A 27736-nucleotide genomic window follows, 5' to 3' on the forward strand; every position below is an offset into this window, starting at 1 on the left:
TCTATCCATTTAGGACATAGTAAGTGCTTAATAAATGGTTGGCGACTGGTTTCCTCATATGTTGGAAATAAATTAGAACCACATGGTAACTACAGTCTCGATATTTTAGGATAGAATCAACATAAAGCAGGCTCCTCTTATCCCCTATCTAAGTGGATTTCAATACTGAAATAAACAGGACTTATAAGATATTGACCTTTGGAACCATCTCAGAAAATTAGTGAGCAGTTATATAGCTGAACCGTCAATCAGCTACCAGAATAAGCTTTAAACACATAGCTAAAAACTTCTACTTCACTCAGCTAAAGCATTTTCAGCAGATTTTGGTACTCCCCCCACCCCGGCCAAGTCAAGTGAGAGAAATAAAGAACACAGATTCTAAACCATAAGGATATAAATTTGGTTCTATATGAATTTCAGCTTTGCTGTGTAAATGTCTGGAATTTTTAAGACTTGAGTTTTTCCACTTGGTCCCAGGCAGAAACTTGACAATTTCTTCTCATGAATCATCTTTATATGGCAAGATTCCACACCCGGCAGAAAAATTATGTGAGGTCATATTCTTGAAGGGCTTGCTGGCCCACACTCAAAGAAAATACTCTACTCCATGTGGTCTTCGAGTCATTCTTTAGACTTTATATTCATTCGGACTCCAAATCTAATACAGGTTAGCAGGGGAAAAGAAAAGACAACAGGATTCAGTTGGAGGAAGACTTCCAAAGACATGGAATGAATTGATCAAATAATCAGCAAGCATTGATTAAATACCTAATATGTGCCAGATACTATGCTAGTATCTGAGTACAAAAGAAATAAAATACTCATCAAGGAACTTATAAGGGGAAATGAGATAACTCCATGTAAATATGAAATATTGTATTATTTATTATTTTATATATAATTATAATATAATAAATATCAATATTATTTATATATTTAATATTATTATTATATTGCTTGTATATTTATATTTCAAGGGGAGGTAGGATGTGAAGCTTTAGCAGTTGTTGGAACCAGTATGGTAAATCTGATTAACAAAAGCCAGAAGACAATCTACAAAAGAAAAAAAAAGAGGAATACTTGAACCTTGGGCAGCTAAGTAACAGGGTAGATGGAATGTTAGACCTTGAGTCAGAAAGAACTGAGCTCAAATCCAGCCTCAGAAGCTTACTATTTGGGTGACCCTAGACAAATCTCTTAACCTTGTTTGCCTCAGTTTTCTCATCTGCAAAATGAACTGGAGAAGGAAATGGCCAACTATGCCAGTTTCTTTGCCAAGTAAACCCCAAGGGATCACAAAGAATCAGTCACAGAAATAACTGAACAACAACAAATTATTGAAACTTATCTAAATTAGATGATGAAAATATACTAACAATTCAGATCCTCACAGTAACCTCGCAAGGTAGATGCTGTTACTATGCCCATTTTACAGATAAGGAAACTGAAGCCAACAGAAGTTTAAATGACTTGCCTGGAGTCTCAATAGACCCTCAAAGGGGGCGTATTGCTGAGGATATATTCCCCTCCCTGTGCTTTGTACTCTAGCCAAAATACTATTTATAAATTTAGCATTTCATCTCCCACCTGTACAACCTTGAAAGATTAATGTAGGACCATCTCTTAGGGGAAGAGTTTCCTGAAGTCCCTAATTGTTAGTGTTCTCACTTCAAATTATTTGTATTAACTTTCCTCTTTATAAAATTTTTCTACCTCAAGCAGAATGTGAGTTCCTTGAGTGTAGGTATAGGCTTGGCTTCACTTTTGTCTTTTCACCTCCAGCACCTTGCAGATAGTAGTTACAATTCCTGTTATAATTTGTAAGAACACATAGGTGGCCCAGTGGACACAGTCAGAATCAGACTCAGTTACTCACTAGCTATGTAGTCCTCTACAAGTTCTTAACCTCTGTTTCTTCATCTGTAAAGTGGAGGTAATAGTAGCACCAACCTTCCAGGATTGTTGTGAAAATAAAATGAGATCATACTTTGAAAAGTGCTTTGCAGACCTTACATAGGTATATGAATGTTAGCTTTCCTTCCTATTAAACTGTGTGCTGCTTAAGCGACTATCCTTTGCCCTTCTTTGTATTTCTGGCAAATAGTAGGTACTTCATAAATGGTTGTTAAATTGATTTGATCTAGCTTGTTAAACTGAACATGACTAATCCTAGGACACAACATAGAAAGCTTATTGGATTGGCAATCAATAATTGCATATACATGTAGCAAGGATTTTACTCATTCTCTTTGGCTGATTAGAGAAGCAACCAGGCTCTGCCTCTATCTCGTTCTTTTTTGGAGACTCTAAGGATAATTTACATAACCCAAGTCAGTTGCTTTGGAAGAAGACAAAAAGATCTTTAAAAAAAATGGAAAGAGAACAAAATTCCTCTCTAAACTCCAAAAGACTTCAAGAGAGTGTGTTAATGTCATTATGGGGCACATTACCAGGTTCTTGGGAGAGAAAAGGTAAATGGCTACAGATTTACTGCATACTAATCAAGAACAGGAAATAGAGATGTATTTGAGTGGTCCAAGGAAAGGACATTCCTACAGCCACCTTGAAGAGACTCTTTGTGTGGAGTTTGATCTATGGAACCCACATATAAATCAGAGGTTAAGAATGACCCACGGTGCCTGCTAAAATGGAGGACAATAATGGTGAAAGGGTAGAATACTGACAAGAGGAGAGTTTTTGGATAAAGACTATAAGACTTTAAAAGTGTAAGTAAGCCACTGCCTTTTTTTATGTGAGCAATTTGCTTGTAGAATGGATCATAAAATGAACTTTTAGGGAATAAATTAATTTCTGCACAAAGAAAAAAGAATTAAAACAACTTAATGATTGATATAAGAAACTTCCCTTTTTCCTGGAGAAGCAGTTTAGTGTCCAAAAGGGACAGAACACAATTTTAAAAGTATCAAATCTATATGGGAAGAAATACAAGTTTATATTTAGTTTTGTTTTTTGTTTTTAGGTTTTTTGCAAGGCAATGGGGTTAAGTGGCTTGCCCAAGGCCATACAACTAGGTGATTATTAAGTGTCTGAGGTTGGATTTGAATTCAGGGATTCCTGACTCCAGGGTTGGTGCTCTATCCACTGAACCACCTAGTTGCCCAAAATGCAGTTTTTGTTTGTGTTTGTTGTTGTTGTTGTTGTTGTTGTTTTTAATTAAAATATGAGGCAACACAGAGGGAATGGTTAGAGAACTGAGAAGATCTGTTTGAGACAAACAAAGAATTGAAACTTCAGGACATTATGGTTCATCATCTTATGTGAATGTGACTGGCTTTTACTCTTTCTTAATCAAAAAACATTAAGTGCCTGTGATATGCTAAGAGCTAGGTTTTGGTTTTTTCCCCCAAGTTTGCATAATTAAACATCACAAAGTGATCATTCAGATTACTACTTGGAGACAAAGGGAAGATTAAATAAGGATTGTTGGTTTTTCAAAACTGACCAAAAGTTGGATTTCTTGAATTTTACCTTATAAGGCAAAGATGCCACAAGGACCACCAGAAGGTTCTGGTTTTTGCTATTAGGAATATTGAAAGAGTTCATTAGATAAGAAGCAGCCAAGAAGGCAACAGGATACCAAGTGAGAAAATGTTAGTAGGCATAGCCACTTACCAAGGAGGACTCAGCTGCTATACTTAAGAAACTTTTTATTTGGAAAAGATGCATCATTTGGAAGATGACTGAAGAAAAGGCTGGCAGCCTTCTGATTGGATGAGAGCTAAACTCTGTTGATCATTAGTGCTAGCTATAGTTTCAGACACATAAAAACCTCTTTGATGTCCCCTTTGACTTGAAAAGTTGAAAAAATATAACTATGAAAAGACACCATAAAGTTCATGTTGTTTATATTCTATTAGAACAATTATTTGCTGTCAAGCATACTATGCTCACTTTTTAAATTTTTCTTTAGTGCTTTTCTTTCTTTGTCATGTTTTTTTCCACTTTAGTTCTAATTCCTCTTTCACAACATGACTAATATGGAAATATGTTTTAAAAAAAGAATTAAAACAACTTGTGATGGATGTACAACCTTTATCACATTGTTCACTGCCCTGAGGCTAGGGGAGGGAAAGGAGGATTGTAGGGAAAAAACTTGCAAAAGAATGTTGAAAACTTACTTTGTATGCAAATGGAAAAAATAAATTTAATTTAATTTAAAAAACAATTTTTTCTATCCCTGAAAAGACAACCCTGCATATTTGCCTAAAAGAATTTTCAAAATTATAAAAAACATTTATTTGGTCACTTCCATTTGTTGCCTGTATTTAAAGGGAAATGGTTTCTTAAAATAAATCCTGCTTTTGTGGTTCCAAAAATTATTTTTTTTCCTGCCTTGATTGATCTTTCTCTACTCCTACCCCTCCTCAAATGATTTTCTTATTTACATTAAATTGCCATAGAATGCTGCTGACTTGAAATCATATCTGTGTCCTAGGAAGCTGAGACTGCCATTTATTGAGAACAGTCTTCCTTAGCATATTAATACATTTCTTTGCTTTCAGTTTGGTCTTCAATCTTTGACCCATTGCCATCAAATACCCCTTCCCTCCTCCATAGGCACCTCTCCCAAGAAGACTCATTCCTCTCAGTCAAGAAAATTTCCTCAACAAATAGGAAAAGATCTGCAATGGAAATGAAGAGACAAGTTCCAGCTTGGGTCTATCAATAACATGCTTGGAGAAAGTCACTTCAACTCTCTGATTATTGATTTCCTGATCCATTTAGAAATTGAAGAGAATAGAGCAGAGGATCACTAAAGTCCTCTAATCTAACTAGTCTCCTAGTTTCAATTGTATTGTTCTATGTTCCACTGGAATATAAACTCCATGAAGGCAATATTCTTGTCTTATCTAAACTCTTGAGTACCTAAAATGATATTTTGTCCACAGTAGGCTCTTTGATTTGAATCAAATGTGATAATACATTTGAAAGCATTTTGAAAACTCTGAAGCATTATGTAAAATATAAAGAAATATTTTTTGTCAAAGAACTTGAAAAGTGTTACTTGGGAAAGGCCTCTGAATTGTCTGACCTGAGAACCTCAGAACTTTGGGGGCCTGACTGATAGAAAACTGAACAAGTCACAGTGGTTGCCCTCAAGAATTTATTTCTGTCTTGTGAACATGACCTTGCATTTCTACAAAATCCTGTAAATAAAAGCTTTCCTGATTATTCTTGTTCTCTTCAAAAAACTGGAGAAAATGTGATTTTGTTTTAAACAACAAAAAAGTTTGATTATTTAGGTTCATTGGTTTCACATGGAATCGCACATTTTCCCCAAAGGGCCAAAAAAAGAACATTTATTAAACGATGAGTTATTCAAAAATCAGCACAGGCCCCAGTTGCCTCTCAAAAGCTCTGATTTACTGCATAAGTCTCCCTTGAGAAAAGCCTCTTTTAAATGTTCATTTCCATTTTAAGAGACTCTGGGCTTTGATCTGTTGGGAGCATTCTTTTGCTTTTCCTGACTGATACATGTAGACTATTGAAAACAGAATATGAGCCCTGCACTGGTCCTGAGTTTTGAAATGGCATTCCTTGGGCATGTACGCAGGCCTTTCTGAATCTGCCTTTTCTCCTGGGAGAACTTCTGGCCTCATACCTGAGCTAAACATGTGCTGTTTCTTTGGGATAAGGGGATGAATGGTCATAACCTATGCTGGGTGAGACAGGAGCACATTTGTTCTTCACATCTCTTCCCACTAAAGAGCCTTCCCAGGGGACCAAGACATACAAGTGTTTTTAATAGTAGGCAACATGATCAGAAGTCCATATGTGTTCAGACTGTATTATTTTTTTTTCAACTACAATCACTAATTGATCCAAGCCTGCTAGCATAATACCTGATAGCACTCAATTACACAAAGGGAGGAGCTGGTGGGTGGTTAGATTGTATAAGCCTATTAGTGGATGTGCTGTGCAAATTAATATTAGTAAAAGCTAGTATATAGTACTTTGCTTCATAAATATGATCTTAATTGATTCTCCCAACCCTAGAAGGTAGGCAGCATTATTATTCCCATTTTACAGATAAAAGAAACAAAGGCAGACAGTGATTGAGTGATCTGCCAGGGGTCACATACCTTTTTTAGTGTTTGAGGCTGAATTTGAACTGGGTCTTCTAGACTATAGTACCTAGCCCAGTAATTCTCCACTCCCCCCCCCCAAAAAAAAAACAAATAAACCAAACAAACCCTTAAATTGGCCATATTTGTTCTATTTAACTTTAGGACAGAAGATAAAAGTAAAAATAATTTTCTTATCCCCAATCCTGAACTTCAAGCACCTTTAGTATAGCTAGGACCCCCTCTAGTATTAGATTTCTAGCCTTTATAAGCCCCCCACCCTGTGAGATACAATAAAAAAGACTAACATTTGTGTACATTTTGCTACTCAACAATCCCTAGGTTCCCTAAAATCAATGCTGGTGGTGTAAAGAGGGTCTCTCTAAAGGTGGGCAAAGTCTTTTAAACCTATATTCTTTCTCATTTTCTCCCTTCCATCTCCTCATCTGGCAGGTTAAAGTCAGATCTATTAACAAAAAGCCTTTCTCATTTGTTTTCTTTATTTTTTGCAAGGCAAATGGGGTTAAGTGGCTTGCCCAAGGCCACACAGCTAGGCAATTATTAAGTGTCAGATCAGATTTGAACCCAGGTACTCCTGACTCCAAGGCTGGTGCTTTATCCACTATGCCACCTAGCCGCCCCTCATTTGTTTTCTCCATTCCTTCCTCAACACAGGCAGAAGGTAAAATTTGTTTCAAAACATTTTCCCTACCCACCATGACCCCCCACACACACACACACATCAAGTTTAAAAAAAAAAAACTTACCAAAACAAATAAAAACTACCTCCTCTTTATTCTGTATCTCCTCATCCTCATTTCTTTTCCTTCTCTTCCCTCCCTCTATGATTCTATTTTTTCTGTGATTCTTTGGATCTGTCACTTTTGGGTCTGTCCCTTCTTTTCCTATTCCTCCCCTGTTCCCATTATTCCTACTTTCTCTCCCTATGAATTATAGTCACTTCATGAGTAACATTTTATCCCTGTGAAGACTGGCTTCAAATTCAGTAGACCCAGAGACTCCCCTGCATTTATTTAGAACTGAGTTCCCTTTAGAAGTCCTTCCTTCCTCACTTGCCCCTGCTGGCTCTGTGAAAGTTTATCATCAGGCTTCTTTTTTTTCCCTATAGTAATCTATAACTTGAACTATCCAGTCTTGGGTAGAAATCAGACTGTCAAAAAATGAGCAATTGACGGTCAATCCCTATCTACTATTGGCTACCACTGCTTTCTTTCACAGGTAAATGATGGTTAGACTTTTTTTTAGGACAACCATTTTCTTGTACCACATTTTTTTTTGTTTGTCAGATTACATGTTCAATCAATTGTGACAAGCCACTAGGCATGCTAGTCAGCAATGTAATCCAGTGTCAACTTCGGGCTTTCCTAGCAGGAAAAAAAACCTGATGACAAAATGGTATGTTGAGGTTTATTCTCCACTGTTGGGAGATGAAAAGGGGAGACCTAGAGAGTTGCCTCAAAGCCTCTTTCTGTCTTGGGGAGGGAAAGACTTGTGTTCCCCAAGAGAAAAGTAGGTTATTTTATTTTATTTTATTTTATTTTTTGGTAGCTGCAGGCAGTCTGTGGATAAGTGAGTATTACGATCCTGGTACATCTCTAATTAATAAGATCAATTGCCACTGTATTTTCTTTTACAAACTAATTTAGATATGTCAGGGCTGCAATTATTTTGAGAATGATCTGGCTTTACGCTTATTCATCTTTCCTCTTACTCAAGGAGAAAATAAAACTGTCAGTTTAAATGCCCTTTGAAGTCTGTTTTAAGGCTTGATTGAAAATTAAAAACAAAGCTCTCTGCCCTGTTGCTATTACTGAGGTCAGGACTCTTGCCCTCACATTGTTTTTTTATTTCTATTTTTTAAAATGGCAACAACTTATTGGTTTCCTAACACAGTGCTCTATATTCAGGAACATGTAAGTCTGCTGATATTATTTTAGAAATAGTAAGTTACGATTTAAGAGATGTAGCATGGGGTAGTAGAGAACTGGCCTTGGAGGCTGGAAGACATGAGTTCAAGTCTCTCCTTTGATGCATATAGACTGTGTAACCTTAGGAAAATCACTTAATTTCTCAATATTGTGATGCAGTGATGTCAAACTCAAGTAAAAACAGGATCACTGAACCATATATAAGGATCCCTGTCGGCCCTCTATCGACTTAGAAAACCAATTATTAACATTATCTATGTTCTATTGTATTTTCATTTTGTTAAATATTTTCCAATTCTATGTTAATCTGGTACATAGCACTGGGATGTTGTAGGCTCCTTCCTGCCCATTGGAATTTGGATTGACACCTCGATTCTAGTCAACAACCTAAGATCCTGAGTTAGAAAGGTGAGAACCTGCCTTGGTAGATCGAGTTTCCTCCCTCAGGAGTTCCCTATAGTAATAAAATAACAGGTGTAGATCCATTCCCCAATCCCCTAAATGCACAGTAGCCATTGTTCTTATGTGCCTCTTTCCACCTACCCACCCATCCCTACTATAACATCTTGAAAAGGATTTCTTCCTAAAGTGGTATAATGACTCGTGTGAATGAAGCCTAACTTTCACCCCAATGGTAATAACTGCTATAAATTACGGACTGAAAACACCCACCACTCTACCTCCCCCCCCAACAAGTATCCTCTGATTAGGTTGAAAATGCCAAGAATTATCTTTCCCCTGGGAAAACTGCAGTGTTATCACTGAAGTCACCAAGAGATACCACCAAAGTGATAAGTACCAACATGAGGTAAGGAGAAAATTTCAGGGAAACCTCTTCTGACTTCCCTTCTGACAGGGAGGGAGAATTAACGCTGTTTAGAAATGAGATGTAAATCCAAACATAGAAGAAGGCTCCTGTTAGCCATGAGAACAAATCAAAGAAACCTCACAGTGCTGCTTATCCCTGGCCATACTAATCTCAGAGAATCTTCTTCCTCTACCTTTGCTAGCTTGTCTGATTCACCTTTAAGATTTTAACATTATCACTCGTTTGACAAACTAGTACTTTTCTGGAAAATGAGGCATTTCCAGAAGCTGACAGACACTTTTACTTGACTCGATTCATTAGCTGAAAGGGAGAGGCCTAGAGCTTTTATGCTAGCATTACATTCAAGGTGATGATAAATGCAGTCTGGCGGGGGTGGTAATAAGGGGATTTCTAGCCAGGTCCTGTCTAGACCATGGTTTGTTATGGAGTGAAAATCACAAAGGGGGACTATAGAACCTACTCCACAGAAGGGCTGTCCTTGGGGAACTTCATACACATTTAAAGTCCAAACCTTGCTTCCGGCCCCTAACAGGGACTGCCGTAAATAACATTAGAGCTGTCTTTCAGTGAGCTCTGGGAAGCTTACTGACTGAACACAGTTTTTGTTGTTCGTAGCCATGCATTAAGCTCAGTAACTGTCAAGTCTAATTATTCTCATTAAGGCCTGAAAGTTTTAGGGATTAATTAAGCAGAGAACAAAAGCTTATGCAAAACAGAAATATTTTCCCCCTCAAGGATTATCCAGCCATTTGATTGGGATTTTCCTTAAACTTTGCCCATTATTTTATGTGATAGGGAAGGGTCAGAAAAAAAATACACCTCAATTTCACATGTACTATCATCCTTGAAAATAAGTACTGGTCCATGAGCCCATTACCCAGAAGGTTCCCTAATGAGAACCAGGCAGGGGGCCTCATGAGTTAGCCAATAAACTCTGCCCTTCTTTTTCTTTGGTTATCGCCTGAATCTGCATTTAGAGGAGTTTGTGGTCAGGCTGGAATCTGGACTCTTATATTTATGGAATTGTCAGAGTTAGAAGGATGCATAGACATAAACCAATAATTATCATTTATGTAGATTTTAACTACAGTATATTATCTTGTTTGATCTCTTCAACAGCCCTGTAGGATAGATTTTTATCTCCATTTTACAAATGAAGAAAGTGAGGATAAAGGAGATAAAGGCCCTTATTTTACAGAATACAGAGCTAAAGTTTAGGGAATTCAAGTGACTATTTTTTTTTTTTTTAGTTTTTAGGTTTTTTTGCAAGGCAATGGGGTTAAGTGGCTTGTCCAAGGCCACACAGCTAGGTAATTATTTTGTGTCTAAGGCTGGATTTGAACTCAGGTACTCCTGACTCCAGGGCCGATGCTCTATCCACTGTGCCATCTAGCCGCCCCCTCAAGTGACTATTCTAAGCCAACGATTGCAAACAACAGAACTATCTGAACCCAGAACTCTCCTCTCAGGAAATAAAAGGAAGAGGGTATGATTGTTAACAAAGAAAATCATTTAGAAGCGATGTATATAGACAGGGCCAATTTTGTGTTCCAAAATGAATTTGGGATAATTTTATTCAATTATTGACAACTCTTTGCAATGCTGTACTTAATCTTCATTTAATTGTCCCTGTTTAATAGTATTATTAATAAGTAAAGGAAATTGATTTGGGAGGATTTCTAATCAATTTGAGTCTCTGTCTATATATTTTGAGGTTATCTGGGGCATCTCTGAACTGGGGAGAAATGAGACAATTTTGGAAGACAGTTCCACTTCTGTGATTGAATCTGACCCATGCAAGTATGGAGCTTAGAGTGCTAAGCCATAGGTTAGAGGAGTCAAACCACAGCCAGCCCCACAACCATCCTTATGTGAAACCATTGGTTACAGGTTACAGTAAATGAAAAAGGTCTGAATACTGTGGATAAGTTCATTTATCTTAGCAGTATACTTTCCAGGGATGTACACACTGATAATGAAGTTGACACCCATTGCCAGAACTAACTCAATGTTTGAGAGGCTCAGAAGGAAAGTGTGGGAGAGAAGAATTAGACTAAAGGTCTACAGAGTTATTGTGCTGACCTCTGCCTACGAAACCTGGACAGTCTGCCAGCACCAAAACCAGAAACCAAACTGTGTTGGGAAGATTTTGAAGATCACCTGGCAGATTAAGATACCAGACATTGAGGTCTTTGCTCAAGCTAAACTGCCAAGCATTGAAACTCTGCTACAGAGAACACAACTCCAATGGGCTGGCCATATTGTTCAAATGCCAAACATATACTAGCCAAACAGATTTTTATGGAGAACTTAAACAAAACAAGAGCTGAGGGGTGAGGGGAGGAGGAGATGGGTAGTTGCACTGGAGGAGGGGGTCCAGAAAAAGTGATACAAGGATATCTCAAGATCTCTCTTTAGAACTTTTTAATTGATTATGCAACATGGGAGATACAATGGCCCATCATGGTATGCTCTCATCACAGAGGTTGCTGTGTTCAATGAGAAAAGGATAATTGAAATAGTTCAAAAGAAATGTGAGATGTATACGTTTAGAGAACCCATCCCAAATGACCACACGGACTATTTGTGTCCAACCTATAGTAGAGCATTCTGAGCTTGCACAAGTCATATACACTGAAATTTGCCTCTAACATAGTAATGTCATTTTGGTCCTCTTCAGAAATGAAGAACAACCAACCAAGAGTTAAATCTTAGGTTATGAAGTATAGCAATATTAAAGTAATGTGGCATTTTAAAAAAAAATCTGCGTTCCCATTCACGTCCAAATTAATGTAATCTTGAGGTTAAATATACAAAATCAGGAAATGCAAAATTACTAGCATTCATACTTAACATCAATTTTGCCACATTGCATGTATTTGTGATTCTTGCATAGTGTAACTGCCTTTAAAAAGAAAAAAAACCTGAAAAAAGCCAAATCTTCCCTTTATGATGAGAAAATGTATTTATTAAACATCTTATTATGACACTGTGCTGGATTTTTTTACAAGTCAGGTTAAATAGAAAGGACCTTTAGAAGTTTGTTTATTACATAAAACACTAATGTGAGTAGACACGTGATATGCCCTTTTATAAGGGCATCCATACAAACAATTTTAGTGACAGTGACCATGATGTTTCTTATCTGAGCATGAATGCCAATAGTGATGATGTGAATATTGGAAAATATATTCAGACTAGGTTGTAATCAGGGAATATATTACTTTAATCTTAGGTGGGGTTTACAGTAATAGTGAGATTTTGAAGGTTCTTGAGACCAGGGAAATTAATGAATTACAGTGGGTACAATAAATATAGTATTATAAGCATTAAATTTAAATGTAAAAAAAGTGGGATTGAGAAGATCTGTCAAAGATAGCAATGAGCAGGGTTGCAGGCTAGACAGATGTTTCTATATGGAAGAAAACCATTAAAGATATTTTTGGTTGGCAGATATACCTGATAAAAGTTAAAATATGGACAGGTCAGAGAACATGGCCCTACTTTTGAGTTTCAATTTCATGCTTATCAGTGAAAATCTTAGGAGGAGGAGTAGATTTTCAAACCCAAACTCATATAGCTACTATGGAGTTTTGTAAGACTTTTTTTTTAAAGGGGGAGGAAGGGGGTAAAGAGAGACAGGATCTCTGATCTGAATTTTTTTTTTTTTTGCAAGGCAATGGGGTCAAGTGGCTTGCTCTAGGCCAAACAGCTAGGTAATTATTAAGTGTCTGAGGCTGGATTTGAACTCAGGTACCCCTGACTCCAGGGCCAGTGCTCTATCCACTGCACCACCTAGCTGCCCCTCTGATTTGCATTTAAGGGATAAAGTCTCATAATCAGAAATTTAGAAGGAGTTAAAAGGAATTTTCTAACCTCAGGTCAGGTAGTTTGTCTGGGTTCAAGAAACTTTAATTCACATCAGAAGAAACGTGGTCAAAAGAATGTAGCTAATCTTAATCTGGGAAATTTTGTTGTCTTTTGTTGTCTGCTTGGATGGCTATGATGATTTATAGCCCTCAGCTATGTACTGAAAAACGTAGGAGTTCCCTGACAGGAAGAGGCTTTCTTGTCACCACATTCCCAATATATGGTAGCAGACAGTAGTAGATGATCTAGAAAATGCTAAATAGCTGAAGTTCACAGAGCTTCAGAACCAAAGAGCTATTCAGTGACCAGTGGAGACATTTATCAGAGCTGTCAAAGCCAGTAGAGAAAAGCAGAGAGCATCAGAATAACATCACCAGAAGACATTGTTAGCCCTGAGATACCACAGACATTACTTTGGCCACATATACCCCTAATGTATATGCCTCCCATTTGTGTTTTCTTTTTACATATGAGATCCTTTCCTTTCTGACAAAAAGATAACCTAATATGGGAAGGTGTATCCTATGTATGCAAGGGGGAATCTTTGAAGTCTATAAGCTATAATTTGGAATGGGTATTGCTGCAGAATGCCTCAAATCTAGGATGACTTTTCCATGATCCTAATATAAAACCTTTCATTTTAGAATTGGAGAAATTGAAAAATTACCATTATAACTTGGTAATATGTGAACATGTAAGGGTAAGATTTGGTAGTATCTTTTCAATAAAGATTCATCTTATAATAATATCTGATCTGTATAATATTTCCTAATTTTGCAAATGTTTAAGTACTGGTTAAATGCTAGTTGGATCAAGAGGTATTTGAAAATTATTATTAAACAATGACTTAGATTACTGAGGAAAACTATGGAATCTGATTCTTCCCAAATGGGTATATTATTATCCATCTGGCAAGTTTCAAATGTAGTCCTTCACAGAATTTAGGGATAGATTAGCTGTCTTTTTAAAATTCAAAATGATTTTAAGCAGGTGGGAAAATGGACATAGGGTATGCAAATTGCATTTATCAAGACTCCCTGCTGAAAAATGAACTGAAGTTAGAAGTAAAGCACAACTAGGGCCCATATCTAAGCAAGAAAAGGCTCTTAGCAAATTTATTCATTAGGGTCACACTTACTCTTCTAGTCTAAACTGTAGTCATTTGTTTGTTTGAACTCAGGCCTCATTCCTTTGTTAGAGACCCTAGTGCCTAGAGTAGGAAAGAATGTGCTGGAATTTTACAAAGTGTGAATTTCACACTTTTCTATTTCCAAACAGCTGTGGATTCTACCACTTAATTTATAATGGCAGTCTGTATTATTATAATCATCAAATAGCATTTATTAAGTAATCAAGCAGCTTGGTACTACACTCTAACATAGTATCACTATAGTGCTTATATTTTTCTTATGTACCCAATATATTATAGGTATGCAAACCAATGGAGTTATATACATGGGCTGAAAAGGTTTACAGTTCCACAGAAATACATACTTGCTCAATAATTTCATTTTCTGTTCCTTCCCACATCTAAGCCTCCCCTAGGTATGCCCACCTTCTCCCCATGCTGCAATTTCACTATGCCCCCAGCTCACCTGCAACCAGTCAGTCAATCTTTTCACCTACAATCAAACCTCTAATTATTTGTGGAGCTTCTATTAAGTACAAGGCAGGATGCTAGGGACATTGGAACACTAACGCCCAACACAGTAGAAAGCAGGTTGATTTTTAGTCAGGGAAAAACCTGAGCAGGAATCTCATCTCTAACATTTCCTAACTGTATAATCATGATCAAGATGTAACATCTCAGTCTCAGTTTCGTCATCTTTGAGGATACTTGTCCTGCCCATCTCACATAACTATGTAAAAATCAAATAAGCTAATATATACATATATATATATATGGATTATGTAAGATTTAGGGTTCCAAGTGGAGGACAAAAGAAAAACCTACAAGGAAGCAAATATGGACAGCTGTGAACACAATGTGTAATATGTATTATATCGATTGTCTTAAAATGGAAATGTATTATATAGATTGAATCCTCTCATGTTCTGTGGTCTTTTTTTCATTTATTTTGTATTTGAGTTTAAAATAAATTTAATAACTAAAGAAAAATACTGAAGGTGCCATATAAATGTAATCTATTATAGGTATTTTTATTATGAGAAATATAGTATCATGAAACACCATATAATCAGAAAATATTCTGGGGGGAGGACCTCAGTATCTAATTCAATTTCCACATAAAAGGAATTCCCCTTATAATATATTCAATAAGCCATAGTACAGGAAGGGAAATACCAGCTCTCAAGGCAGCCTGCTTAGACAATTCTAATTGTTACAAAGTTTATTTGGCTGAGAAAAATCTAAAATTAATATAATGGCCAATCTGGAAGTAATTAGGTAAGCTGATAAAATTTGTCAGATTTGTTCCAACTGGCCTGTGAGTAGATGCTCCTATGACTCATCTTTTTTTTAAAGATCAAAATATTTACTTTAATTGGTCTATTACATAAAGACTTTTCATAATATTTATAACTTACAAACCAATAAACTTTAATAACATAATATTGCAATTATGAATGTCTCTAAAATACTTGCAAAAATCCAAAATTTAAAACACAAAATATTAACAAAATAGAGAATATCTCAAATTACAAAGCAGACATTTTAGCCAGTTTAAAAGAAATTTGGACTTACTGTAAATTGACTAAATGAAATTCAATAAATTTCTATTTAACAACAGAAACAGAAATAGCATGGGAAAATCTTAATGAATGTTGCATATCTGATACCACTGAGTTTTGATCAACTTACAAATTTAAGAAATTCATGATTTGCATTCAAGTACTATTCAAGAGTGTGTTTTAATATTAATGTTTTAAAGATCTAGACTCAATCGATATCTTTAACAGTGAAAAGCCTCCTTCTCCTAACATGAAGGTGATCCCAGATTCCCAAGATCTTCAGGCCCAGTGAAAGACAGTGTACCTTTCATTCAAGCACTGCCTTGGTTAAATTCAAATGGGCTCCTCACCAACAGGTTGACCACCAGTAACTCAACAAGATCAACTACTAAGGCATGGAATGATTGCAATCTGCATTGGTTGGCAGTGGGGGTTCACATCAAAGAAATCCCAGAGCTTTTGAAGGATGGAAGAAGTATGCATGTGAGATGACTTCAGAAAGGGAGAAAAAAAATCACTCACATAGATTCATTGTTTTCTATAATTTGAAATTTGGATAACTTGAACATGGAAATACTTGAAGCAGATTTTTTTTTGGAGGGGAGGGATGGAAGAATGTAATTTGAACTTAAAGAAGGGGGAAAGCTATGAATGTATCTGGCAGGGAATCAATATGTTCTTTCCTTATTTTTGTTGGTTCAGAGTACCAACAAGAAAGAGCAATGGACAGAGTTTATAAATAAAAAAGACAAAATTAGCTTACAGTTCTCTTTCTTCTTTCAAACTCCAATAATAGGAGTGGTTAAGCTGGCAATGTACTTCACAGACTCTCATAAAGCAAATCTGTGAGCAGTGAGGCATGAGTAACAGAAAGGATCATGTAATGAAGTAGGAGACAGGGCTAAGAATTTATACATATTTTCCTGTCACTTGTTGATTACAATAACTCCTCAGAAACCTGAAGCCTAAATAGGGTTCCTTGTCAGTTTGTGGGGTGGTATTTATTTTATTTTATATTTTATTTTATTTTTTACTAGTTTACCCTTGTAGAATTTGCTCAGAATTATTTGGTTAATGTTATTGAAGGAGAGATTCATTGAGTAAAACATTGAGAATGTTAGCTTTAGAAGTCTAAAACATAGAAGAATAATCAACCACATTGCTAACAAATTCATTGTCAAATAAATTTTAGTTGTGTTTAACTGTCACCCCATTTAGGATATCTTGACAAAGCTACTTCCTTCCATAGTACCCCATTTCCTTTACAAAATGGTAGACAAGGGGCAACTAGGTGGCGCAGTGGATAGAGCACCAATCCTGGAGTCAGGAGGACCTGAGTTCAAATCCGACCTCAGACCCTTAATAATTTCCTAGCTGTGTGATCTTGGGCAAATCACTTAACCCCATTGCCTTGCAAAAACAAATAAAACAAAACAAAATGTAGACAATATCCAGCTGATGCTATCATAAGAATAATAGTTGGCATTAATTTAAAAAATTAAAACTTTATGAGGAACTTTGATGCTCACAGCAATTCATTGAGGCAGATACTTCACAGGTGGTTCCCATTTTATGGAAAAGAAAACTGAGACTGTGATCAATTAATCAACTGTGTCCATTCGCACATTTAGCTAAGTGTTGAAAGCAGGATTCAAACCTAGCTCTCTTTTGACTCCAAGTTCTGTCAGTGTCCTTTGTCCTGTCCAATATTGCCTCTCTATTATAGGTTCATTAGAAGGGAGAAGCTGCAGTAAAGTCCTAAGCAGGGATTCTTGAAGATTACTAGAAAGCAATGGAGTATTGCCTTCTTTTTCTTCAAAGGAATATTTTGCTTATTTGTCTTAATGCTATTTATTAGCAATAAGCATTTGTAGGCTGAATTCCTTTCTTTTCAGTGTGGAGATCTAGTTACTCAAAAAGAATGTCTTACTTTGATAATTTAGTTAACATTCATGGAAATTAGCATTACCCATATGCCCAGAACCAGAGCAAAATCAAAGTCTACCCAGAGAGAAACAACACCGAGCTAAGAGTCAGAAAGTCCTGATGGGGAGAAAGGAATCATGAGTCGTATCTCCTTAGGAGCCTTGAATGGCAATGATTGGGGGACATTGGAGTTTTTACACACTCTCATTCATATAGCCCAAGAAGAGAAGTTCTATACTAAGGATCTAACACGTCACCTCAGAATTGGAGGAACAGTTAAAAAACAGCAAAGATACAGAGGAGCAAAATCTGGTTTTATTAGGTGTTACTACACTGAGGTTTTGGACTGCGCTATTCTAATGAGAAAATAGACTGGCTGTATGCTAACTTATATCCTCTCCCTTTTGAACAGAATCTAAGACACTGGAGAAGTACTACAGATGTGAAGCTCCTATGACTCGGGTATAAAGAAGATATTTGTAGGTGGCCAAGGGGCTGCTCCTGTAGCAGACCCAAGTTCATTCTCATCTAAAGAGCACCCAAACTGCACAGTGGTATTTTGAGTTTGGAAGATTACAAAGGACCATGAAGTCTTTTTGACTCCAAGCCTGAAATTGTATCCACTGCTGCCCATAGCTAGCATTTATATAACGTTTTAAAGTATGCAAAACACTTTATATAATTTATCTCATTTGATCTTCATAAAAGTCCAAACAGTGGATACTATTTATCATTCCCATTTTACAGATAAGGAAATTGAGTCTGAGAAAGGCCATATAGCTAGTGCCTAAAGTAGGATTTGAATTCAAGTCTTGTTGACTGTAGATTTGATTCTCTGTGCATTTTGTCAACTACCTACCTCTAATTATAACATCCAATTTCAGTATAAAAAAAAGAAATATAATTAAAATTCAGGAGAAGCAGCTTTCTGAACTACAAAGGTAAGAGAAACCAAGCTGAAAGACAAGAAAGGTTTAGTTCTTAATCTCAAATTGAGATTCAATAATTATGGAAGTCTAGAATTTGGTGAAGGCTGTGTAACCTGAACTAATTCTAAAGAAGAATTGCTCAAGGATTAATAATCATAATAATAATAATAGCTGACATTAGGTGGCACAGTGGATAGAATTCAGGGCATGGAGTCAGGAAGTCTCTTCTTAGTGAGTTCGAATCTAGCCTCTAACATTTACTTTGCATGACCCTGAACAAGTCTCTTAACCTTGTTTACCTTAATTTTTAATTTCCTCATCTGTAAAATGAACTAGAGAATGAAATGGCAAACCATTCCAGCATCTTTGCTAAGAAAACTCCAAATGAAAGATTTACATGAGCTTATGCTAAGTGAAATTAGCAAAATCAGGAGAACATTATACACTTTAATATCAACATTGTGTGATGACCAACTATGATAGCTTTTCTCAGCCAAAAAGTGATTGGGTGGCTAGGCTGCACAGTAGATAGAGCACCAACCCTGGAGTCAGGAGTACCCGAGTTCAAATCCGACCTCAGACACTTAATAATTACCTAGCTGTGTGGCCTTGGGCAAGCCACTTAACCCCATTTGCCTTGCAAAAACCTAAAAAACAGTGATCAAAAACAATTCTAAAAGACCTATGATAGAAAATGCCATCCACAGCTAGACAAAGATCTATGGAATCTGTAGGTAGATCAAAGCTTACTTACTATTTTCACTTTTTTTCTTTGATTTTTTTTCATGTGATTTTTTTCCCCTTTTTGTTCTGTTCCTTCTTTCACAGCATAACTAACATGGAAATATATGTAACAAAGTTATGCATGTATAACCTATTTCAAATTACTTGCTATCTTAGAGTAAGGGGAGGGAAGAATGAGGAGAAAATGTTACAAAAATAAATGTTGAAAATTATCTTTACATATAATGGGGAAAAAAATAAATATTCCCCAATTCATGTATATGGTCAAAGGATATGAATAGAAAATTTTCAAATGAAGAGATTAAAGCTATATGTAATCATATGAAAAAATGTTACAAATCATTATTGATTAGAGAAATACAAATTAAGACAACTCTGAGGTATCATCTCACACCTATCAGATTGGCTAAGATGACAAAAAGGGAAAATAATCAATGCTGGAGAAGATGTGGAAGGATTGGCACATTAATGCACTGCTGGTTGTGAAGTGATCCACCATTCTAGAGAGCAATGTAGAGCTATGGCCAAAGAGCAATAAAAATGTTCATTCCCTTTGACCTAGCAATTCTAATTCTAGGCCTATATCCAGAAGAAATCATAAAAAGGGAAAAGTCCTACATGTTCCAGAATATTCATGGCAGCCCTTTTTGTAGTGGCAAAGAATTGGAAATTGAGGGGATGCCCCTCACTTGGGGAATGGTTAAACAAGTTATGGTATATGAATGTTATGGAATATTATTGTTCCATAAGAAACCATGAATGGTCAGACTCTAGAGAAGCAAGGAATGATTTGTGGGATCTGATGCTGGGCAAAGGGAGAAGAACCAAGAAAACAATGTACACATTAACAACAACAATGTGAGATCATCAACCTTGATGGGAGCACCTCCTCTAAGCAGTTCAAAGATCTAGGACAACTGTATTAGACTGTTTATGGACAATGCTATCCCCATCCAGAGGAAGAAAAACAAAACAAATCCTACATTCACTTTTTAAAAAAATATCTCTTATGTATTTCTTTTCCTTAATCCTAATTCCTCATGCTGAAAATGACTAACCTGTAAATATGCTTAACACAAATATGTAAGTACAATATTAACTGACTGAGGGGAGAGGGGTGGAAAGGGAAGGTGACTTAAGACTATGCATAGGCATATGGATGAATGTTAAACTTTCATAACATGTATTTGGAAAAGTAAAAACATCAATGTAAAAGATAGTAAATTTATTTAAAAAACCAAATGGAGTCATAGAGAGTCAGACACAAATGAAACAATTGAACAACCATATTTGTTAGACTCTGTGCTAAGCATTTATAATTATTATCTCATTTAATCCTCACAAATGACCCAGAGAAGTCAATGCTACTATTATCCTCATTTTCACAGATAAGGAAACTAAGGCAAGCAGATGTTAACTAATTTGCCTAGGGACATATGATTGATGATGATGAAGACTATGCCATCAGGGAGGTACTTCCATGACAAGCAAGTGAATTAGATTTGAGTTGGGGGGGGGGGGATTGTGCTAAGTCACCAATCTCACATTCATCTCTGGAATCCTCTGGATCCAGTGGCCAAATAAGGATCAGTATGACTGGAGATGACCCTGGATGTGAGGCAATCAGGGTTAAGTGATTTGCCCAAGATCATACAACTAATAAGAGTCTGAAGCTAAATTTGAGCTCGACTTCCTGATTCCAGATTTAACAATCCATCTACAACCCCACCTGACTACCCCCTAAAAAAATCCAGATATTTGCATATCATCCCAGCAGTAGCTCCTGTATAGAATAAAAGAACGTGACTTCATCTTTATTTGACATTTAGGTTTGTAGAGGGCCTTTAATAATTTAAGCATCTTTTTTTTCTGGTTCCTGGTTTTACATACATACATACATATATATATATATATATATATATATATATATATATATATATATATATATATGTATATATATAAATTCATAGACCTCAGCTTCCTCTACTGTTAAGTCTTCATTTTTTTTAGCTTGACTAGATAATTGACTTTAAAAACTAGATTAGGTTTAGCTAGGTGTTCCAATATTCTTGGCTCTAAATCCTATTAAAGAGGCAATGGGAATAAAGATAGAAACACAGTGAGAAATACAGAGCTGTTTCTATAGAGAGCTTCATGGACCAACAGATCAGAATCTTGCCCTAGCTATTACTCAGCAGGTGTCAAAATATTATCTTTGGCTTTGAGATAACCAGCAGGAAAATATGGGTTAATAATGGACTAATCTCTAGGGAAAACTATACATAATCTCCCTAAAATCTTAAGATCACAGAAATAATGTTGATTAGACTTCCAGATTTTGTTATTTCTGAAATTCTTAATAAGGGAACCATTTGATTTGAGGCCTTGGAAATCTACCTCGTTTGAATTACACTATCGTGTGTGTGTGTGTGTGTGTGTGTGTGTGTAAAGTGTGTATATGGTCCCTTGTTCTTCCTTTAAACAGAAGTTATAAATACAGGTTTTGTGCTTCCAAAAGAACTTATAAAGTGCATTGGAATAAGAGGGGCTAAGGCCCTAGGGTCAAAGCAGTGCCAGGCTTGTTGTTTTCTGCTGGCTGTCATGGGGCCCACATAGGCCAGAAAAGGCCTCCTCCATCCTGAAAGTAATACTTTGGCATATTTGGAGCACATGCTGTCAGCAGTTGCTTTTTCAAAGGCGTTGTAAATTCCAGTTCATTGTTCTATCCTATTTTCCATTCAGAGACACAGCAAGGGGCATTTTGGCAGGCCATGAAATAAAGCCGCACGTGTTGTAAGCCCTTTTTCAGGGGGCACCTCCATCCCCACCCCCATCCTCAACCTCTCTCTCTTGGCTTTTTTTCCTCTCTGAATTCATCTCTCTTCTCTCACTATCTTGCTCTCTTTTAAAAATTTCTTTCTGCCTTTTTTCCTTCCTTTTTCACCCCTCTATAATTTGGTTCTAGCTCTCCCTCCTCTTTATCTTTAAATATAGCCATAATTTTTGTTGAGGCTGTTCCCCAAAACCGGAAAGTATAGTTTATAACGAGCCCGGTGCAAAGACAGCATTAACACTGATCCTTTTGGCATCATAGCAGATGCTAAGGAAATGCTATTTGATTTCAAAGATGTCATCATAGTTGTCTTTTGCAAGTGGATGAAAAATGAGCAAGGTGACCACATCAACCTTCTTGGCATCTTATTCTCTTCTGCACAGCAGAATCCTTAGGAATAGTCTACATTCATTCCAATTCAACTAACTATTAGTCCAGAGTGCCAAGGCAGATATTAAGAAAGAGAAAGAAAATTTAAGTTTTATATGTACACACACACACACATACACACACATACATACATACAAACTACAAACTATGGCAAATATTGGAGAAGCAGAAGGGACCAACATCACATATTATAATCATCACCTTTACAAAATTTTTTGTCTATGGAAGTCACAAACAATCTTAACTATAAGGAAAAGTTATAAAGAGTCTAAATTCACTATGATAGTTCAGTTAATGGGAGTTTACCAGGGTTTGAAAACCTATGTACAATACAATCAAGTGGATAGAGTTCCAGGCCTGGAGTTAGGAAGACTCTTCTTTGTGAGTTCAAATCTGATCTCAGTCACTTTTTAGCTGTGCAACTTTGGGTAAGCTACTTAACCCTGTTTGCCTCAGTTTTTTCCATCTATAAAATGATCTGGAGAAGGAAATAAGCCACTCTATTGTCTCTGTCAAGAAAACCTCAAATGGGGTCATGAAGAGTTAGACATCACTAAAAATGATGGAACATCAACAAACTCTTAAATTTAAGAATAATTCAGAAGACAGCATGAAGACAGATATGGGGCAGAGGGAAGGGTTCTGGGCTTAGTGTCAGAGGTCCTTGGTTCTGTCATTTATTAATTGTATGACTTTGGGCACATCACTTAACCCTTTGAGGCCTGAGTTTCTTCATTTGCAAAGTTAGCAACTTGTTCTAGGGAGGCTTGGAGTTAAGAAGATTTGGTTTCAAATTGAGCCTTGAGTATTTATTAGTTGTGTGACCCTGGACAAGCCACTTAATCTCTATTTGTCTCAATTTCCTCTACTTTAAAATAGGAATAATAATAGCACCTATTTTACAGGATATTGTGAGGATCAAATATCACAAAATGCTTAGCATCATGCCTAGCACTTAATATGAATGCCTATTTCTATTTAAAGGTCTCTTCTACTCCTAAGTGTATGATCCTCCAAGTAATTCTTCCAACTGGTTAGCTTGATTTAGTTTATTAAATATATTATTATAGTACAGAGTATAATAATACATACTTGGCTTCTAAAAATGCTAAGTTTATATTAGCTATTTTGGCAATTTTGTCCCTTTGTTGGCTCATGCTGAACCTGTGGTCAGTTTAAAACCTCTAAGCATTTTTTTGCTTCTATGGCTAAGCATGCCCCCCCTATTATCCTATGCAGTTGAATTTTTGAACTATAGCTTAAGAGTTTTTTGGTCTGTCAAGAGCCTTTTTGAATTCTCAGGCTGTCCTACAAACATATTAGCTAACCTTCTTGGCTTTAAATCATTTGAAAATTGAATAAGCAAGACCTATTTATTCATTATATTAGTCCGTAATTATATAGCATTTCTAAAATACTGTTCTCATTAAAATCCATAAGTTTAGTAGTAAAAGCATTATTGCTATCCCCTTTATGTTCATCAATACTTTTTAAGGTCAATGATCTCATTCATGTGGAAACTATTTGATGATAATTAATCAGCTACCTTTTTTAAAGTAGCATTTAATTTCTTAACTCAGTTAAGTCATGTAAAAACTTTTGGAATTAATTTTTTCTTTATAATATTTTACATGTTAAAACAAGTTTTAAAAAATATTTTTACTTAAATTTTTTAGTTTAAAATTCTATCTCTCCCTCCTAAAACCTCTTTGTAAGACTGGAAGTAATTCAATATAAATTGTACATATGCAATCATGTAAAACATTTTCATATTAATCATTTTGTACAAAAAAGACTCAAACAAAAAATGACAGAAAAAAGAAAGTGAAAAATAGCATATTTCAATCTATATTCAGACCATATCAGTTCTTTCTATGGAGATAGATAGCATGTTTCATCATGAGTCCTTTGAGATTATCTTGGATCATTGTATTGCTGAGAATAGCAGAGTATCATGGTTGTTCATTGAACAATGATACTGTGTAACAATGACTGGTTCTGCTCACCTCACTATGCATCAGTTCCTGTAATTCTGTTCAGGTTTTCTGAAATCATCTTGTTTGTCATTTCTTATAACATGGTAATATTTTATCACAATCATGTATCATATCTTGCTCAGCCATTTCCCAAATAATGAGTATCCCTTCGATTTCCAATTCTAAGCCACCAGAGGAAGAACTCTATAAATATTTTTGTACAAATATATCCTTTCTCTTGGAGATATAGACCTTGCAGTGGAATTGCAGGATCATAGGGTATATACAGTTTTAGTAGTTCCAAATTTCTCTCCAGAATGGTTGCATCAGTTCACAATTCCATCAAAAGTGCATTAGTGTCCCGGTTTTCCCATATCCTCTCTAACATTTATCATTTTTCTTTTCTATCATATTAACCACTCTGATAGGTGTGAGGTGATACCTCGGATCAACTAATATTTATTGTCTCCTGTGTTCCATGTATCCTGATAAGCACTGGTATCAAAGAAAGAAAGGCAAAAACTAGACTTACTCTCAAGGAGTTCACAGTCTAATGGAGAGGCAATATGTAAACAACTATGTACAAACAAGATACATTCAGGATAAATTGGGGTTAATCTCTGAAGGATCACACTAGGATTAATAAGGAATGGGAAAGACTTCTTGCAGAAAGTGGGACTTTAGATGGTACTAGAAGGAAGAAGCCAAGAGGAGGACATGAGGTGGAGAACATTCCAGGTAAGAGGGACAGCATGTGAAAATGCTTAGAATTGAGAGATGGAGGGATATGAACAAGGAATTTCAAGGGGACTAATGACAATAGGTTGCAGAGTACATGGAAGAGAAAAAAGTCTAAGAATGCTAGAAAAGTAGGAAGGCTTGGTCAAGTTATGAAGGGCTTTGAAAAGCAAACAACAGCGTTTTTTTTTTTTAATTGATTGTAGAGGCAGCTACATGGCACTGGATAGAGCAGTGGCCCTGGAGTCAGGAGGACCTGAGTTCAAATCTGACCTCAGACACTTTATAATTGCCTAGCTATGTGACCTTTGACAAGTCACTTAACCCCATTGCCTTAATAAATAAAATTTTAAAACTTTGATTGTAAAGGTAATACAGAGATATTGGAGCTTATTGAGTCAGAATGGAGGCATACTAGGAACTATGCTTCAGAAAGATCAGTTTGACAGCTAATTGGGGAGTAGTTTAGAGTGAAAAAAGAATTGAAGTAGGGAAACCAATCAACAGACTATTATTAAAAAGAATGTACTCCTTTGACACCTTCATAGATAGTGTTCATAAATTGTTGTTTTTTTCCTGTTGCTGCTATTGCTGTTTTGTAGACCAGATCTGTGATTTCATTGATATAATCCAGATTTGACAGGGGCACAGCAAGATTAAGTGATCTGCCCAGGATATTAAAGATAACATGCCCAATGTATAGTAGACTCAGGTCTGGATGTGTGGACTTCTCTATGCTCTGTGCCAGTGCTAAGTTGCCATAGCCAAAATAACCTCATCACCTAGAGGTCAACCTTCTGGTGATAAGCCTTTGTATGCTGAGCTAGAAGACACATTGTCCAACATTTGTTTGCCCTACTTCTAAGATGTTTCAGTTTGAGATAACTTTTAGGAGCTCAGGGTAACATTAAAATTATGATAAAGAAATGACTCCTATTGTAGTTAAGGAAACTGAGGTTTAGGCAGGTGAAGTGACTTGCCCACAATAAAATGATTATAAACAATAGAACCAGAACTTGAATTTGATTCTTATTAGTTTTGGAGCATGTAATCCTTCACTGAAGACCTGTATGTAAAAATGGCAGAATCAATTATAGATTTCCACAGTGAGTGACCAGCAATCTTACTCAAAGTTATTTTGGATTCAGTTGTTCAACCAAATATAAACTGAACTTAAAAAATAACCTACACTCACTCCTAGTGAAAATTTTCTTTTTATGTGTTCATATGCCATATATTTAATCATTTATTCTAGAATTTTACAAAGGATTGACATGTCCTTGTTTGTATTTTCAAGATCAACTATCTTCCTTCTTGAAAATTGGGACAGGTTTTTTACTCTATCCAGTCTTTTGGCTCCTTTGCCATGTACCATGATTCCACAAAGATTATTTGTAATCTCACCTGTAAATTCTTTGAATATTTTGATATATATTACTTCTTGGTTTGGAGAATATGCATGGCAAGCATTAAAACATCAAAATTAAATAAATTAAAGCATTAAAAGTAACAAGGTGCTTTCTTATCACATCATCTACTTTGGGCCACATTTCTTTACCAATGTTTATTCTATGCTGCAGAATTACAAAACACAAGTGATAGGAGAAGACACTTACCCCCAATCCTTTGCAGAGATGGAAGATCTAGGAGTGTGATATTTTGCATCTATATTCAGGCTGAGTTTTACATATTAATTATTTTTGCTTGCTTTTTTCCCACCCTTCCTTTTTTTTCCCTTTTTTAAGGTTTTTTTGCAAGGCAAACGGGGTTAAGTGGCTTGTCCAAGGCCACACAGCTAGGTAATTATTAAGTGTCTGAGACCAGATTTGAACCCAGGTACTCCTGACTCCAGGGCCGGTGCTTTATCCACTATGCCACCTAGCCACCCCCCCTTCCTTTTTTCTTAAACAAATTTTTTGAGAGATGGCTCTTTGGGGATAGAAAGGAGAGATACTGGGTAAAATTTTGCCATTGTAAAAGTCAATGATATGAATAAAAATTTATTTTAAAAAGCAATGTTTTCTCTAATTTTTCATGCTCACAGGTCATTTCTCTAGAAAGAAAATAGAAGCAAAATAGAACTTCAATTTTGCTCTCTCTCTCCTCTATTAACATTAAAGTACATGTCCCCAAATAGCAGCTGTGTCCTTTCCTTATCCTTCTTGCTCTGAATATAATAAAAAAAAATTCCTTCCTATTTTCTTTAGCATGTTTCTGAAGCCTAGACTTATTTTAGCCTTCAGTCTTCCTTAGAGGTTTGAGCCATTCATTTCTATGCTCTCATTAGTATTTATTGTCACTAAAGCCCTACTCCATTGCCTCATTATGGTGTGATGATGAGCCTGAGTGGCATAAGTTGATGCCAAGAGGGCATATATTCTATCATGTTATGCCAAGATACAAATGATTCAAGATTGCTTGACATCAATTGTGTCTGCCATTTGAGGACCAGCTTAGTAATATACAGAGAGGTTAGTCACCAAAAAGTTGACTACCAGGTGATAATATTCTGGGCCACATTAGTCTGGCCAACTACAAAGACATTAAGGAATTCTTGACATACTGAATAAATACCACATTTCAATGCTTTATATACCTCTCTTCCCTTCTTTTTTTTAAAAAATATTTTTAATCACAGCTTGAAAGCAAGTTCATGATATACTCTTCTTGCCTTCTTCAAATACTCACTGTTTTTGTTTTTTTCCAGATTGGAATGATTTGTTATGTATCTATCCATCAGGGGAAGCTCATGAGTGAGTTCTACTACTGATGGTT

The 27736-nt window shown here is 36.1% G+C and overlaps 1 long non-coding RNA gene across 1 annotated transcript; it reads right to left on the minus strand.

Annotated features, from left to right (window-relative positions):
• Positions 1-376: 376 nt before the first annotated feature.
• On the minus strand, positions 377-27736 carry LOC141497367 (uncharacterized). Its single transcript, XR_012471314.1, has 2 exons — positions 27650-27736; positions 377-658 (listed from the first exon to the last, which is right to left on the minus strand). It is a non-coding gene; the product is annotated as an uncharacterized LOC141497367 (long non-coding RNA).

This window comes from Macrotis lagotis, chromosome X (genome assembly GCF_037893015.1).
Source record: "Macrotis lagotis isolate mMagLag1 chromosome X, bilby.v1.9.chrom.fasta, whole genome shotgun sequence".
Taxonomy (NCBI): domain Eukaryota; kingdom Metazoa; phylum Chordata; class Mammalia; order Peramelemorphia; family Peramelidae; genus Macrotis; species Macrotis lagotis.